The sequence below is a fragment of the Rhopalosiphum maidis genome, chromosome 1 (genome assembly GCF_003676215.2).
Source record: "Rhopalosiphum maidis isolate BTI-1 chromosome 1, ASM367621v3, whole genome shotgun sequence".
In the NCBI taxonomy this organism is placed as follows: domain Eukaryota; kingdom Metazoa; phylum Arthropoda; class Insecta; order Hemiptera; family Aphididae; genus Rhopalosiphum; species Rhopalosiphum maidis.
The window spans coordinates 29,127,094-29,146,264 of record NC_040877.1 but is presented as its reverse complement, the minus strand read 5'-3'; the positions used below and the strand labels follow the sequence as shown (position 1 = coordinate 29,146,264).

General features: G+C 26.2%; 1 protein-coding gene across 1 annotated transcript in view; it reads left to right on the top strand.

The window, feature by feature from the left end:
* The first annotated feature begins 1,168 nt into the window (after positions 1–1,168).
* LOC113560564 (1-phosphatidylinositol 4,5-bisphosphate phosphodiesterase) overlaps positions 1,169–19,171 on the top strand; it is a 56,082-nt gene continuing 38,079 nt past the window's right edge. Inside the window, exon 1 of the mRNA XM_026966510.1 lies at positions 1,169–1,294. The gene's annotated coding sequence lies outside the window, so the exon portion shown is untranslated. The remainder of the gene's footprint in view (positions 1,295–19,171) is intronic.

Here is a 19,171-nt window from a genome sequence, read left to right as displayed (position 1 = left end):
CTTCCATCGTCCACACTATCGTTGTAATCATTGTCCTGCATTTATAATTACCGTTTACGCACGGCACACACTCACACAATATTACTCTAAACACGAGCACTTACGCATTCGCTTACAGTCACAATGGTGTCTAAATTGACTGCGGTCGGACTTTTATTATATTATATACACTCGGACCATATTGTCCATATTTTAATACATAACGCACACGCGTAACTACTACAGCTGTATATACTGACTATATGTACAATATGCAAAGTAACGTTTGATTGGGTATATGAATATAATAATATTGAAAAAAACAAAAATATGTTTAAGAGCGAAAATTGATCGTTCGTTCTTAACCCACGCACTCCTGTACATGGTCAGTATATGAAGATCGCACAGCCGTTTTATAGTATTAATGAATATAGACGTTCACTGAACGCCTACTATGTATAATTTATACTTAACCGTCCAATAGATATTTATTATCATTCGAGAACGTCGTCGAGAATTTCGAAACATACGAAATCTCTTATCAACGCGCCGATGAGCGGCCGAGAAGCGTAGCTCGCGGGAATAACGGAATCGTATTATTGTTGTTACATATAAACGACGATGTACACGGTTGACCAATTAGACGCTGATGGCACCGTTTATTGTGCGAATTAATAGAGAAACAAAAACACAACTCGTTTTTGCCCGTTGCAGAAGACGAACCTCCGAAGACATCACGACGATGACTGACGATGATGGTCCATACATATATGTATATATATATATATACGTCATTATAATAATGTATAAGCGGTCGCCGCAGACGAGACGAAAAAAAAGAAAAAAAAAACGGCGGGATATATTATTTTTTTACGTCTGGCGATCGACCCTCCCCCCCGATTTGTCCGTCGGTGTCGGCGAGCGCGCGCGCGCGTGTGTGTGTGTACGCGCGTGTTTGTGAGGAGAGTTTCCACGCGCGCTTTTCCGATCGATATTGCGTTTTGTTTCGCCGCCAGCCAGCCAGCTATTACGGCGGCGGGCGGGAACGGTTTTCGTGAATGTGCAGGGGGGACGGGCGCGGACGGAGGCGAGAGAAAAAAAACACGCACGCCGCCGTGCGCGCACACACACACACACACACACGCGCGCGCACGCCGACGCTGCACAAACGTATATATCGCGCGAAATCTTTCGCTACCGTAATCAGTACTTCCTTGACCGCCCACGCAGCAACATCGTCGCCGTCGACGTATAATAGCCGCCGCCGTCACCGCCGAAGTCGTCGAACGGCACCGTCTTCATTCGAGCTGTCCCGGTAAGAGCGACTATCGCATATATTAATATAATAATATGTACAGTATAATAATAATAATAACAATAACGATAAAAAGAAAAAGAAAGCCAGCTATATGTAAATATCACAATAATACTCGTGATAATGATGATGATAATATGTTATAATGCCTATAATCTATATCGTACAACATAAATGCTTTGAAATTAAAATAATAAAGAATATTTTATATAAACCATATGCAAGAAGGCATTAAAATGTATTACGATTTATTGTGATTAAAATATATATATTTACCTTTAGTATATACGATGTACCTATATATTATTATACATGTACTGAAGTAGCATATATTTTTCGTTCTCATCGAGTATAATATTAATAACAAGATAGATACGGGTCCGTGTAGTAGTTGTTATCATAAACGGAATTAGTTCAGTAATATGCGATGATAATAGTAGGCAGGCTATTTTATATTTTTTAATATAATACGGTGCAACTATATTCAAAGGTGCAAATAATTCATACTCAGCAGTCAGCAGTAGTTTTGGCGCGCGTTGTGATTGATGCCCATTCCTAACGTGTACAATAATATTATAATATTAGGTGTGTGTAGGACGATTGGTATAGGTCGAACGTTTTTTTTTTAAGCGAGAGTGGGGCTTTTACACGCGTGTAAAAAGCCTGTTGACTAAAGTTCGTTATATTTAAATGGTCATTCGAGTATTCACACGCCCGCCTTAGCTCCACCCTAATTTAATTTATAAATTAAATGTATATAGGTAAATATTTATATCGATACTATAATTTGTAATAAAAAAACAGTTAAGTGTATAAAAATAACACCATTTACATTGTTTTATTATTATTTCTTGAGTTTTTTTTTTGTAATAATACTTACAACGTTTAAATAATATATGATATATTACGAGTATTACAAAGAAACCGTTAGGTGGTATTTTCAAATATAGTAAAAGCAGCGTTTTATAAAATAATTCCCAAAACATGTTCAATGGGGCCTCCACCATTTTTTCACAATTATAACGAAATTATTCAAATCCGATTGTTGGAATTTTTTAATAACCTAACCTTTTATAATTCTTAAAATTGTATGCACTACTTAAAGAGTATCCTTTGGTAAACAAACTCCTGTTTCCCAAATGAAATTCTTCATTTTTACTGTACTTTATTTAATGAGCAATATTGTTTTGATTATTGATATACCAACTAATTAAAAATTAAAAAAAGTAATTCTTAGCTATTAAAATATTTATTCAAAGGACTTTAATCTTTTAAAAAAATACTATGAAAATGTATAATATAATATTTAATATTGGTTCCATTGTTTGTTATACTTAGACTATTTTTACAAATTATAAATGTTGATAAATCAATATTAATTTTTAATCTCCATATTATAGATATATTACATATTATTCCCATTATTGGAGATATGTAATCCTTAGATCACAAAAATTAAAACTTAAATTCCCTTTGTTCAAATTTTAATTTTATTACGTCAAAATTTTAGAAAAATTATCTGCTAAATAATCTACAGTAGAAAAGGATTTTTTTATTTGAAAAACAGGATAGTTTGTGTCTCCATATAACACTTCTTAAATAGCACAATAAATCTAAATAGTTTTAAAAATATGGACTAAATATATTTAAAAATTTCAAAAACCAAGTTTTTGAACTGAAAAAAAGGTAGAGTTACTTACTTGGAAAATAAATGTACCTACATATGGCATTTCTGTCGAACACATTATGGATAAAGTTTATTTCGTTGCATTGTTTTTTAATCATCATAATGATTTTCAGGGTTCATATCCAATACAAATTCTAATTCATTAATGTAATTTTGTAATTAGGCAAAATGTATTTATATATAGAACATCAAAGTAGTTTATTTTAAACAATAGGATATCCACCAAAATTTGATCTTGTTTTTATTTTTTATAGTCAAAAGAAAAAAGTTTCCAGTACTTATAAGTAGTACTACTCTAAAAATTTAAATAATATTAATTTAAGTTAAGACATTTTATATTATTATTTTTTAATTATTTCTATGCACAATTCAATTTTAAAAATATTTATCATGCATTTTAAACTATTTATTAAATTAATTTTGAAAAGACTTAAAATTTAATAATACCTAATAAATTATAACAGGTACAATATTATAATTATTATTTATAATGAATGCAATATTTTTAGAAAAATAAGTTAAACTTAATGTATTACAATAATAGTATGGATTAAATTACTAATTGTTTTATAAATAATATATAAAATATCCTATAGAAGTAGATAACGACTTATCATTCTGCTCAAAATTCTTTTTCATAGCTATATGCAATGATTTATCAATGAATTAAAATTTAACACGTTAATTTCCATTGTAAATGTGATACACTCAACACGTCATACTGTTCAACATAGGGAATTCCCCATTTTTTTTTAAATTTTAATACTTAAACGAAGGTGTCATAATATAAATCATAATATCGTAAATATTCTATATTATTATTGTCATAAAAACAACTCTGCATAAATTGTACAGACAATTTATACTAAATAATCACTTATTATTAATAACACATATAACGGATTATTAGTGTTTAACAACGGCATAATCGTATATGTAGGTAAACATAATTATAAAGTACGTCACTATGTTTTAACGTAGTATTATCTTTTGCTATATTGTATATTATATGTATACCTAAACACTACCTATAAGTATTGTGGTGATTTATTTTTTACATAGTAAATTAAAAATTTAAATGTATATAAATTCATCATAACGAATAATTGTAGGATAGATTTGCATTTATATAGGTATTAAAGTCATATGCTTATATATTATAAAGCATACATGCAATTACAAATGAACCTGTTTGTGCTGCTGGTATATTTTGAGTACCTATATGTGTATAATAAGTGTATGCGACCCTAGGGGATTGGTAATGGTATATAAAGTCAATTACCTATGTATAAGCTGTATGATATGATATATATACACATGTATGTGCCCGTGGATCTAAAATCCTAAACACACTACTAATTAAGACATCGCAAAGTTAATTAATTAATAATTACTCATTTTTTAAATATAATTTTAATTATAGACACGTATAATAGTAATGGCTAGTTTGTTTAAAAAAAATAGACATAGGATAAATAGATATATGTAAGTACACCGGTACCTATACGTCCTTAGTTATGTCAATATCGGAAAATTTTAGTAATGTCTTAAAATTATGTTATAATGTTTTTGGAATTTTATGGTAGTGTATCTAACGGTATCTGGGAATCAGCGGCTGTTTAAACAAAACAATTTTAAATCATTCAATATTATTACAATGCTATATGAGTGTATTAAAATTTTTAATATACTGTATAATGTATAATACACCCAGAATATAAATTAAAAAACAAGCAAATCTATTATGCGTATAATTTATAAAATCTATATAATGTTAAATTAAACAATTTTTCCAAGCTAAAATCATCCGAAATAATAATAAAATAAAAAGCTCGGTTAATCCATAATCTGGCTGTGACCGTGTTTCAATTTTAATGTTGGGGCGATCGCATATTTTATCTGTTAAAGTTTATGGTCATATGGCCCATTTTTATTTTTACATTTTTACATAAGGATTTCACAGATTAGTTTGTATGACCTAGGCCACCAAAAGACAAACGCGTGGTGAGAAACGTTATTATGTTGATGTATCATTAGTCAATTTTCCATATTATCAGATAACTATAATGACATGTAACAATATGTTAAATAATATATTTTAACATTATGTTATCTAGTTATAATACTATGGTTAAACAAAGTTAATTAATTAGTTTATATTTTAGTTATACCCTGTAAATAAATTAGAATTATTATAATATTTTGAATAAAAAATGCGCGTATTAGCTATTATTGTTGTCATTATTCTTATGTATTTAAAAAAATAGTATTGAAAATTTCAAAATTATAACACTGATTGACAGCTCATAACTTTTATTATTTACATGAATATTATTCATGTATATTATATATATGTACCTATACTAATATATAAACTTTACATACATATTATTTTTAAATCATTTTATTTGATACCATACGTAATTAGAATACTATGCATATAAGTTAATCACAACACGAGATAACTTAAACATATAAGTTATCCAGTCATATTAATTAGTTATTGTTGTCGTATTTGATACATTTTGAAAATATCAGTCCTCATCACATCAAACTAAAACATTATTACTTATGCATAGTTAACTACCTAAACATTGTTTAGTTATTACAATCTGTTTTCCAAATTCAATAATTTATCAACGCTTATACTTATACGTTATACAGTACATATTTAATATTACCTACATATTTGTGATTTGTAATAATTATACATGTATACACTGCTCTTTTATGTTATTACCACAATTTATTACTTTTATGTTATGTTATTTACGATAAAACTTATACATAAACTTGTTGGTTAGTACAAGTTAAAAAAAATATACAGAAATATTATATTCTGTTATTCGGCCCAAACTTTTTTTAACACTTTTTTACTTAAAATACACAAAGTTTAAAAAGTAAAATTGATTATATTTATGACAAAATTTCATAAGTGAAACAGAAAAGATTTTAAAGTATATCCAAAACTATTAAACTAAAAAATAATTTAAAAAAATAAAATACGTCATATATGTTTATGCTTTTACAATAAATTTTGGAAAAATAGATATGTATATATAATTTTTAATTCGAGCTTTATGTAATATATTTTCACTATTAATAATATACAATAAATAATATCAGTAAAATCAAACCAAATAACGATAGTAAATCATTATTAATAAAATGCAATCATAATTGCAATTACTCTTTCTTAGTTTTCTGTTAAGAAACATAAAAAAACAAAACAAAAATTAATAAACTAAATTTTTTTTCAATTTTTTTAATATGTTCTAATTATGTTTTTAACTAATACAATTGTTAGTTGTGTAATTATGAATTAAGAAGATTTGTAGTATATTTAATGTTTCCAAAATATGTTGGTGAAATTGGATAGAGACCAGGAATTAAAGTATTACTTTTTTTATTAAAATCGAAAATCGACATAATATAAATATTTATAAATATTATTATGTTATTTATTTTTATTATTATTACTTTTTTATTTGTTAATGCAATTGATAGGTAAATTGTTCTGTTTTTTTTTTAATATTGTAAATACGTTTATGAAACAATAACTATTATTTTTATGTGCTTAAATCATTTGAAATAGTATCATAATTGTATGAACAAATATGAAATAATAACTTCCAACGAAATTATGTTGTTTTTGTTACGATCGTTTATTTAAAAAAAATATATACAATATACTTTATGATATTTTTAATGATAGTATCTATATGTATATTGTACATATATATTTGATGTTATTAAAAATAGTTATCTCAATTACTGATAAAGTCGATCCAATTTTATATTTCTATGTAATTTGTATGCTATAATAGTGCTAACATAAATTAATTTTAAATTGTTTATTCTTTAATACTATAAATACCTAATTCTAATGAGATGTTTTAGTTCCTTTATGGTCCATGAAATGTAATAATTATTTATAATTTTAGATAGTCAGTTGATTTTTTTGTAAAAGTTGATGCCCTAAATGGCGCTTTATAAAATGGAGCACCTTATTTGCATCCCATTTAAAAGATATACAAGAATTACACTATAATAATTTGTTAAATAGTACAATTTTTTTTTTTAATTTTTTAAGTTCTCGTGGTATATTTTTAAGGGTGACTGAGATTCTTGTATATTATTCCAAAATACATATCATATATTATGAATTACGATTTTTAAGGATGGATTTTGTTCCTAATTTCTGATAAATATATTATAAACAAGTTTTCGTTTATCGTCGTCAAATTCATGAAAATCTTAATGTCTATTAATAATATACTATCAATGCTTTGTATAATATATTCATGTTAATATATGTAACGTTTATACTACTTTGTCTCACACTAACTAATATAAAATACTTGATTAAATACAGTGAAACAGATAATTATTATTAAATATTAACCAAAATCGTAACCTAATATTAATGATGTTTGGTATTTAATTTTCTATCCAATTTTCGTTCATACAAAGTTTTTTCTATGACAACTGATTTATATTTATATTTTTATAATAAAAGTATAAAATATAATAAATAATGACAAACAAAAGTATTTGAAAAAAAATTATGGTTTTAAGTTCTGTTTTTAAAAATGTTTTGTTAATATAACATTAAATGCTGGAAATATACTGAAAACGTGTAGAGTATATTTTAAATTCAACGACAATGATGACAGTTAAATCGGTCACCGACACTTTTCGCACAACCACAAAGTACTATCTAAAGCAATAATTAATCGAAAAATTGTAAGTAATTCTTTCAAAAGAATAGCACACAAGAGTTATATCATGAAATACCATATAGCTAAATTATTGCATCAGTATTTAAAAGAAAATATTGATATAAGTGTTAAAAATACATTAGCAATTGCATATGTTCACTGTAAAAAAATTAATTATATCGAGCTTAAAATGTAAAACTATCAAAATCACCAACAAATATTTTAACTATTCATAAATATTAAATTCCATTAACTGTAATACAAATGAAGATGAACCATTTTTATTTTTATATGATTCATTTAAATAAATATTTATATTTATTTGATTATTAATAGTATAGAAGGTAATGTTAACATTAACATTGAATTTTGAATTTTTAAGTAAAATTAAAACAGCGTAATGTCGATAATAGATTTGAATATTATACAAAATTGTTAACCAATTATTTACAGTTCACGGCCTTTTTAACAATAATTATTACATGCCTTGAGTATATTTTTTTGTTTTAAGATAAACAAAACATTACCTATACTGAAGTATTTAAATTGTAAATCTATTTATATAAAACATTTAAAAGTGTGCTTTGGTTTTAAAATTGATTTGATTCATGTTGACTTCAAAGCATCTATTCAAAAAGCAATTCAGAAAATATACGCTGCTTTAAACTAAAAACAACGAGCCCCACGGGTCGAGTTTTATTTGACGTTTTATTAGATTAAATTTTCGCTTTTTAATAATGATTACGTAAACTATGTACAGGAATCTATGTACTTACCTACGTATTATGATAATTTTGATTTACGTTTGTGTTAAATAACAAGAGAAATCTAAATTATCTATGGTACCTAGTGTATATACTATATACACTAACATAAATATGTGATATTCAAACGAGAAAAACACCCCTATTCATTTTTTCATAATAAACATATGATATAATATGACTATTTAGGAGTTATGGTGGATATCTACTTACTTTAATATGAATTAAAATATAATATAGAATTCATTAATGAACACGACTCCCGAATTCGATTACTATTCGATTATACTAACTCAAATAGTTTGACATACGTATATCGAATTATTTTTATCCATCCTGATTGCACTCAATCGTGTTTATTTACTGTAGATAAAATCATGCCAATAATCATTTTTGTTTTTTACGAGAGCTTAATACACAATGTTATTATAGTCTGTCGTAGTGCAATTTGGAATTTGGGATTAACTACATTAAAGTTTTGTTCAAGATAAATCACACGCGGTCACACATTTGTCGGCATCTTCTTATTTACATAAAATTCGCGTAATTTATTCCAAATCGAACTACACAAATAAACGCTTCGTACACAACCCGATGTAAGTTTAATAGAACACAATTTACAAACCACACTATATTATTATTCCGTTAATTAAAACATTTAAAATGCGGATTTTATTTATTCCGAGTAAATCAAAACTCGAGCTGTTTTAGGTATTCAACAGTAGTAATATTTATATAACAATAAATTAAATTATGAAATTTAACGGTTGAAAATAATTTAAACTGTTGTGTTGGTAATATGACTCATTAGTCATTTAAGTTCACGATACTACTGAAGCTATAATATTATAACTATTGTACTAAAAAATAATCGACAAATAATATTTTACCAGAAATGTTAAATTATGGCTTATGTAATTTTATAAACTGCTTATAATACATATTTAAATTAATATCTTGAAGACATTAATATAAAGGTGTTAATAAAAACTTTGATAGCTATAATCATTCACTAAATGTATTAAAATGTATAGTTATATTTGCATAAAACATTATGATTAATTACAAATAATAATAATGTTATACAATACATTAACCTTTTCAAATTAATAATTTAGATACTTTAAATTAAGTTTTAATACAACTCGTAAATTATGGTACTTACTAAATAAGATTTAATGAAAATAACTTAATTTTTAATATAAGTACATTTTTTACTAAAAAAAATATCACAACATATAATATATAATATGTATATTACCATGTTCTAAAATGAAATTATGTTAGGTACTCTGCAATATATACTCACTACACATTGTTTTATGTTTATTTATGTATGTTTTAAGAAAAAAACCATTGCATTTCTATCGATTTAAAATATTCTGAATTTTGATAGCAATCAGTTATTTGGTATAATATATTTTTATTTGCACTCATTTTTTTTTTTTTTTTTTTAATAATAAATTTGCCTTACAGCGCATAATAATCTTTCTGAATTTATATAAAGTTATATTTGATTTTTAGTTTCAATTTATAAAGCTATTATATATAGACGAATTTGCTGCACTGTAACATTTCGATTTGGAACATATTATTTTAACGTGCTTAAAGGAAAGTCGAGCGGATTTGTTTAGCAGAAAATTTAACAAGGAATAGACTTTATTTTCACTTTCTTTGGATATTAGAGAAATGAATAAAAAAACAACAATAAACGAAAACGAGGACGAGGACCGGCCAAGAAAGTTTGCACACCACGCCGAGTTGCTGCTTTCAAAAGCAGCAGCAGCGAGTGTCCTCAGACAGCGATATAGTTTTCGATTTTCATTAAAAATTATGCTAATAATTCAACCATTTATGTGCACGTTAATTTATATGAATTTATTCCCAGCCCAGTCATTAAAACTATTTTATTAAAATTTCGGCTATTTGTTTTTAATATTTTTTGTACAAATCTGCGTATAATACCTAATATGCAACAAATGACGATATAATTTACTCGCAAAACGAATGATTTTATTAAATTTGTATTTTCCAATTAGTACGACATTTGCGTATTGTACATAATATGTAAGAATAAATTATTATTAAAATAACTTTCAATAGGTATATTTATAAAATTATAAATATATATAAACTATAAGAATATACATCAGCGCCATAGATCGGAAACGCACTACTTTTATTTGCGCTATAAGCAGAAAATCAAACAATACTATACTCGTGACCTTTAGAAAAATAATATGAATTATATTTTTGTTCTTGCTAACGCCCAAATACTTTTTTTCACCCTACGCACACGTGCCAAATGCTAAGACACAACATAAATCGCTTACATACCTATATTCAAAGACTTGTCTTTAATCTGATTATGATATACCTATTTAATATTATATTATTTTATTACAATTTTTAATAGACAATTGTTAAATAAATTAAAATTGAATTAATTTTAGTAAAATATTTATTTGTATGTTATTTTTAATAAAATTGTAAGTTAGGTACTTCATATTTTCTGTTCGTGTTATTGTATAATTTAAACCTTAAAGAGCTCTTAACACTATTATAATTTCTATACATTTTGCTAGAGTTAAATGTGTAGCAATTATTTTTCAGATTATTTTTTTCTGTGTTCTAAAAATATTTATACACAATATAAATGATATAATAATATTTAAAATAATCAAAAATATTTTAATAGATAGGGATGAGCAAAATATATGAAAAAAGTATCTAGGCATAGGATACTAAACACATACATTTTTATTTCAAGGTATAAAATATAAGATATATAATATATTTATAAAAACATATTTTTTTTTCCAAAAAAATATTAAATATTAAATACTTTTGTACATAATAAATAATATTTACTTTATCGAAACATAAAATATATTTGATCAAATAATTTTTATACGGGAAATATACAATAAACTTAAAAAATAATAATCATTAGATTATAATATTATAGACACTGATCTAACTATTAGTCAGTTGTAGTATGATAAAATAAACGTCATTACATTAAAATGTTTATTAAAAAACTTACAGTATGATTGACCATGAAGTCAGGTTTTAGCTTTGTTTAAATTAAATATTTATTAATACATTCATGAAAAAAAATACATTATTTTTTTCTGGAATCTCAAAATTGTTTAAATATTTTTCATGTAAAATAGCGACAATTTCTAACAAAAAGGTTTGAAATTCAGACATCTATTATGTAAATATGTAATTATTAAGTATGAATTTGTATAAAAAATACAAAAATACATAAATATGTTACATAAACTGAATGGCAACAAAATATGATAAGTTATTGACGGTATAGGGATTTCAATTAATGACAAAAGCGTACTAAGTTCTAAAATAGGTCGTCAATGTATTTCTTACATATATGAGATACGAGCCCATAAATAATGACTATACAAAGTACAAGTCTAGAATATATAGGAACAAGTGATAACTATTTGGTCAAAAAGTCAAATAACAAATAAAATTATACATTTATATAGGGCTGTACATTATACACATCATTATCTGCGTTAAATAATATAGTTTTTTTTTGCTATTTCATGATAAATTATTTATATAATACACTAATATTCAAAAATAAAATATTTATGAATAGTTATTATTTTTCAGTTTAAAATAAATAAATAACGGGGCATTCTACCCCAATAGACTACAAGAACCTGAACTCCGCTAAAAACCCTCCAAACATTAAACACTCATAGCCTATATAACCCGAATGATCTTTTTTCCAAGAATTTGTTATATGGCTCATCCTACTGTATTTTTTTTCTGGATTATTGAACATTTGTATATTAATCGATATTAACTCGAGTAATAAAAGATTTGAGTGCAAAGTCTTACAAATAAATGAATCTTTATTTGTATTTAGTATCTTTACATACACTAAAAAAAAGATACAAAATAATAAACCAAAAAAGAATATATACATTAAATATATATCTAAATACAATATTCTTAAATAAAATTAAAAAATATAGATAGATATAAATACATTTTAGATACTGTTCATCCATGTTAATAACTACAATATTACTATATAATATTATTTTAATACGAATAGCTACTATGATATTATTTATTAAATACTAGTTTTAAGTTCAAATGAGTTTAGAATAATATAAATTATATTATATTATCTAGATTGTAAAACAAAAATCTAAAACCAAATAACCTAGTGCCTTTTTAAACAAATTATCATATTTGATGTACCTATAGGACTATGTAAGTCTTAAATACTTCCAAATTATAATTTATAATAAATAATAATTGAAAATATGCAAATGTCTCGAGTCTATTAAGCCCGATAAGAGAACTAATATCAGGTCTATGATTTAATGACACTCTGTGTAATAAAATCTAATTTATAATATATATATAATGTACTATATTATTAAATTAGTGCATTGTGCAAACTACTTTATAGTGTTCATAATACTCGCGAGTATTACAGCAATATCGTCATTAAGTGCGCGTGTATAATGTAATATTACGTTATATAATTTGCGAAAATTTTGAATTCCATTTAGAATGGTATATCTATATATTTATATATATATGTGTGTGTGTGTGTGTTTGGTGTGTATAACAAAATAATACGCACATATGCATAATTTAATATAAAATTGTGTGCATGTCTGCATTTGTCACCACCACGGTGCCCTTATTGCATGCAATGACACCCGATGTTAACAAGTTGTTTTCGCCGCACAGAAAATATAAAACACAATATTCGGAAAGTTTAACGACAACTATATTATTATAACGTCACATGTGTCAGACTGCGTTTTTTAATAAATAAGTGCGTTTATAATATTACTTTTATATTATATAATATGTAGAGTATACGTATATTATATTTACATACGTGAAATACATGACGTGTTTTCTGGAGTGCAGCATTTGCGTTAAATATTATACAAATAATATAATAAGTCAAGTAATCGATAATTTATTAACTATTTTAAACTATGCAATGTAATATCCCAAAATGCCAGTGTCGCCTTACCTTAGTCATCCGCGGAAAAACAACGGGAGTTTCCACAATATTAATCTTTAAGAAAATTCTAATTTAATAATAATTTTTAAATGAACCATTAATAAATATCAAAATCTAGGTCAACTTTTACTCAATTTTAATTTTTTTTATTATCATTTTATTCTTGTTTAAAAAAATATAGTTGACTATTCCAAAAGTTGAATGGTATAAAAATCATTTTTTTTTAGTTAATAACATAAATTGAAATTGTAAAAGATTTACTGATTAGTGAAATGATTGAATTACTGACATTCTCATTGATTTATCACAGTGATACAAAAGCGATACTGAAAGTGGACTTTTGGGATATTTAGTGTATAATGATAAGTTGATAACTAATATATTAAATATTATTGCATAAATGACAACGTTCTATATACAGTATAGTTATGGTCTGACTCAGTTTGAACACACGCCATCTTCGACATTCTCTATACCCACGCAATGATAAAAAGCCTTGTGTGTGTAAACGTAAAGCATTATTCTATCATTATTATAATACATATTACAATACGTAACGTTCGAATGCGAAAAGATCGAATTTTCTTTGGTTTATCGCAAGCACTAAACATAATAATATTATATATACGTATTGCGTGTGCACGTAAAAGCACGCGCGCGCCTGTATTGTACGTGCCATAGGCTTGCGGAGAAGAAGCAACGATGTATAGAAGACGTCGAGCCTTCAGGGAATTTCGAGAACCGTCTGAACGTGAGTTTTCCGGCTGACGAGTGGTTGGCAAGTACCCGTGTGCTAAATACCATATATTATTTTGTACAATGTATTATATCTTTTTTTTTATGGAGGTTTTAGGGTTAGCAATCACACGAAAAGTAGTATATTATAAATACTGCAGGCTGATTTTTTTTTTATCGTGAACCACACACGACAATATAATATCCTATCCACGCTATACTTTATTATGTATGATTTTATTTCTGTTTTAAACTTTAAAAGGATAACGCATACAGTCTATATTTTATTCATAAATATTTCTTCATAATTCAAACACGTTTACCTACCTTATAAAAGTTATAAAAAAAATAAAGTAGGTAATAATAAAATCATAATAATATAATGCCCGGGGATAAAATTTCGCCCTATCGCGATGAAAAAAAAATAAAAATAAAAAAAAAATGTTATTATGTATATATTATAGTAGCGGGTTTGGGGGGGGGGGTGGATATAAAACGGTACGTGTAACCTATCCGACAGGTGTATAATAATGCGATATAGTCAGTAGAGTGTGTGTACAATATATTATATTATTAAATATATTTTACTGGACGGGCGAACATCGGCATCGGACAAATTGCTTGTAGTTCGTCACGCCACGCTGCCCGAACGAGTGATGTTTAAAGCGATATTATCTATCGTCGTGTCTCGCGCGCTCGAACTATATACATTATAATATTTACATTCGACCGATATAATAAAATTATACAGTGCTAGACACTACTACACTATAATACTGATATACCGACTAATATTTGCTTCCTATTTTTTTTTTTTTTGTTTTTAATATTATCATTTTCGTTTTGACGGCTGTACCTATAGACTATATAGTAAACCGCATATTGACTTTTCACACCCATTTCACCGCACCGCGGTCCACCTCCGCGGCGACCCATCGGCTGTACACGAGTTACATTAGTTTTTCACGTACCTGTATATAATAATAATAATAATATACTCGTCGCGACTCGCGGGCAATTAACGTGCCGCCGATTTTCAATTATACGAAAACCCGACTCGGATCGCGCGAGCGTATAAATTCGTAATAGGTTTATGCGTATCAATCGTATCATTACATTAAAAGTACGTGTCAAAACGTACGTTATCCAATAACGCGTCGATCTACACATACACCGATATAACTCTCCGCGGTAATAATATTATATTATATTATGCGGTTATCGGGTACGGTTATGCGCGCGCGAGTGTAATATTTTATGTTATAGGTTTTATTTTTATTTTTTTTTTTATTTTCACCGTGACCGAGTCGATCGCAACCGTATGTCGATCGTTTTAGCACCTTATTATGAACACGATCATATCGAATTTTACACACTAACTGGGGTCCTTACGATGTGCCCATTCGTGACTAATTATACGCGATATAATCACATGCATAATAGCTATATGCGCGGTATATTATTATGGTTATTATTTTCTATACAATAACTCACTCAGCTCACCGCGCTCGTTAAATCATTCATTTATTCCTCGATTTTATATTAACCGATTAAAACGGTTAAAGTCCCACATAGATGATCTCTCTCTCTATAGGCAATTACAATTTAAAACCTCATTCGAAATCATTAATACAGTTACAAATTAAAGTTATAGCATATATTACAAAGGATTTTTTTTTTCGAAAATATATCGCTATTACTCGTACAGGACACATGGGATAGAAAATAAAAACTCTTAAAGATTTATTTGTATATAATATACTTAAGAGGACGCTATACCTATATGTGTTGTCTCTGTCTTATACACGCGTGACATACTTAAAAACTGTTTTGCACGAAACAACTTTACTCCCTCGATATTTGTATCAAAATTACCAAAATTATAACGTAGCGTTTTAATTTTTTTGATAGTAGTAACCAATATTTTTTAATAATTAAATGAAAAAAACCTAAAGTTCTCGAACCGATAACTTTAATTGCATTCATGTTATCAAAAAAATTAAAACGCTATGTCACAGGTAAAGTTTTTCCCGGTGGGATTGATAATTTTGGTCGTTTTTATTAAAATATCGAAGGAGTAAAGTTGTCCCGCGCAAAACAGTTTTTAACTATGTTACGCGTGTATAAGACAGAGACAACACATACGGGTATAGCGTCCTCTTAAGCTTTATTAACTGTAGTAAAATACTGAAAAACAGTATGAAAAAACAACTATGGCATATATTTCGGAGTATTCTTTTGTTTCAAATTTTTCAATTTTAAACTTTTCTTGTTATTTCTTTTCGAATGCAGTACTTGTTTTTTTTTTTTTTTATGATCTCTTAACTCCATTTATATAAAACGATTATTATAATGAAAAAGTTTAGATTTTTAATAGTAAGACAATGTACTAACAGTATTGATTTATTGTTCTCGTAAAAAGACTGAACAAGTTTCTATAAATCTTCATTGAGATTCAATAAAATAGCAAGGTAACTATTAAAATTTTAATAGTTTTTTATTTTTTATAAGAACAATTTAAATGTTTGCCCTATGGGGGAGAAATTATATAAACATATACTACACAGACAAGTTTAGCCCTCCACGCCTCCATAAACTTATCTGCTTACTTTTTACATTCTTTTTAACAAATTTTTTACAAGGTTTTCATACTACATTTTATTAATACATTATCATTATCATACTTAAACCTGTTCTTCCCTGATATATAGATTGTAAAATCTAAAGTTCAATAAGTTACAATACTGGATAAAACAATATAAGGAAATAGCTTTATATAAATTAAATAAAAATAAATAATCATCGATGGTTGATAACACAAATTAAAATTCCCGTATCTATTAAATTAAGCTTTTTCTACTATATCATGTATAGAGGTATTTACTCTCAAAATTAAAAAAACATACATAATTAATTGAACGCCTCTCAAATAATTTCTAACCATGTAACTGCTTTGAATTCTAGACCCCCTTCCACTCTAGAAAGAGTTTAATACACACATTTTTGCTGTGTAGAATTAAATATATTTAACTTATAGGTAGGATGAAGAGTTGTAGCAAAGGTCTAGGTAACATATTAGTCGTATAACTAACAATTTTTTACCAGCTACATTATATGAGTAAAGTTTACTGCAGTTGTGGTTAGACAAAAAAAAATCTTATCTGTTTTAAAAATTCCATAAATTATAAATAATCATTATGTGACAATAAAATAATTTATTTGTCATAAACATCTCAATATTTTAGATAGGGGACTAAATGAGGTTTAGAGATCGTAGCATCAGCCACCCCAATAGCACTTTGATAATATATGAATCCCAGTTGTATAATATAATTTAGATATCTAATACATTTTTACATCAATATTAACTTTATCATTTATATAAATTTTAGAATAAATTTGATGTAATTTAATCTGTTCGAATATTAAACCATATAAAAGTATATAAAGAATTAATAACATGTTGTATTTAAAAGACACGTCATTATTATTCATCGAGTCTAGACCAAACATATTTGTTGGACTGTCAAAGAGTATTTATCTGGATACTTAAAATAAATTAATTTGTCCTCCAAATGGAATATTTATGGCATATTATGCTTTCTTCACGTGATTTCTACACTATACACTATGTATATAATATAACAATTAATAATTAATAGTATTATTCATCAATCTTCATAATTTCTTAAAGGATATTTTTTTTTTTTAATAATTTTGAAATATATGAATTCAATTTTTATAGTTATTCATAACTAAACACATTTTTCTCATAAATGATAAATAAAGTTTTAGAAGTAAAATACATTACTATTAGTTATTTCTGGTTCAGAGTTCATGTTAGGTTAGGCTCACATATTCAGACGAATTTATTAATTTCAATTAAACATAGTTTATACATTATCAAATAGTTATAGTCTATAAACTTATAATTTATCTATGTATTACATTTTTAACTTCACTCCATTAATAAGCACAATAAAACTAAATTGCTTAATGCATTAAATCTAAGTTGTTATACTTCTTTAATGTCATAATGTAAATATCATTATATTATTATTTATTATTAATATCAATTTTTTGTTAATTGACCTCTATTTTTTGTATAGCGAAGATATTTACAAGGTCATGGACTCACAATCATTTCAAACTCAACCTAACCAAAATAATTTACACAAAAAATGTTACATAAAATACTTATATATAATAAAATAGCATGTTACAAAATAATTAAAATTTTAATAAAATTATATTCTAAGCATAGAAAACATATAACCTCAATTGAATCTAATAGTTTTAGATTCACTATTAAGATTATTTTAGATACAAGTAAACGTTCTCCAAAAGTTTTATTTAGCCTTTTTATTCCTGTGAATTGAAAATGTGATGCATTTAATGTTATGTTGTTGATAGAGGTTAAACATTATCATTGGTTTTTGACATTTTTCATTAAACTGTCGCTGCTCTAACAATGATACAGAATTACAAAAGTGATCAGAGTACTTCCCACTTCCATCGGGGAGGAATTATTTTTCTTTCATATTTTAAATTGTCCATATTATTTGATTGTATTTATACATGGTGTTATTGATATTGTGATAAAATGTTCAAACGTATGCGCTGGAATGGAGACATAGATTAAATTTCAAAGAGCTTAAAATGTAATACAAACCATTATCTGCTAATCTGTAATATTATGCATGAAAGGTTATTTCAAAACTATTTATTAATAATAATAAAAATAAGGTACATTTTTTTTTTCAATTACATAAAATTCGATGAATGACGACGGTTTTTAATTAATTGATTGTTTTATATTTCTTTTAGTTCAATAATAATTTATCACATCGCTTTCAAATGTTTAGTAATGATAATTAATAATAATACTACAATTCATAATCTCACGCTGACTGCCGAAGTGAGAAAAACGAGACAACCGAA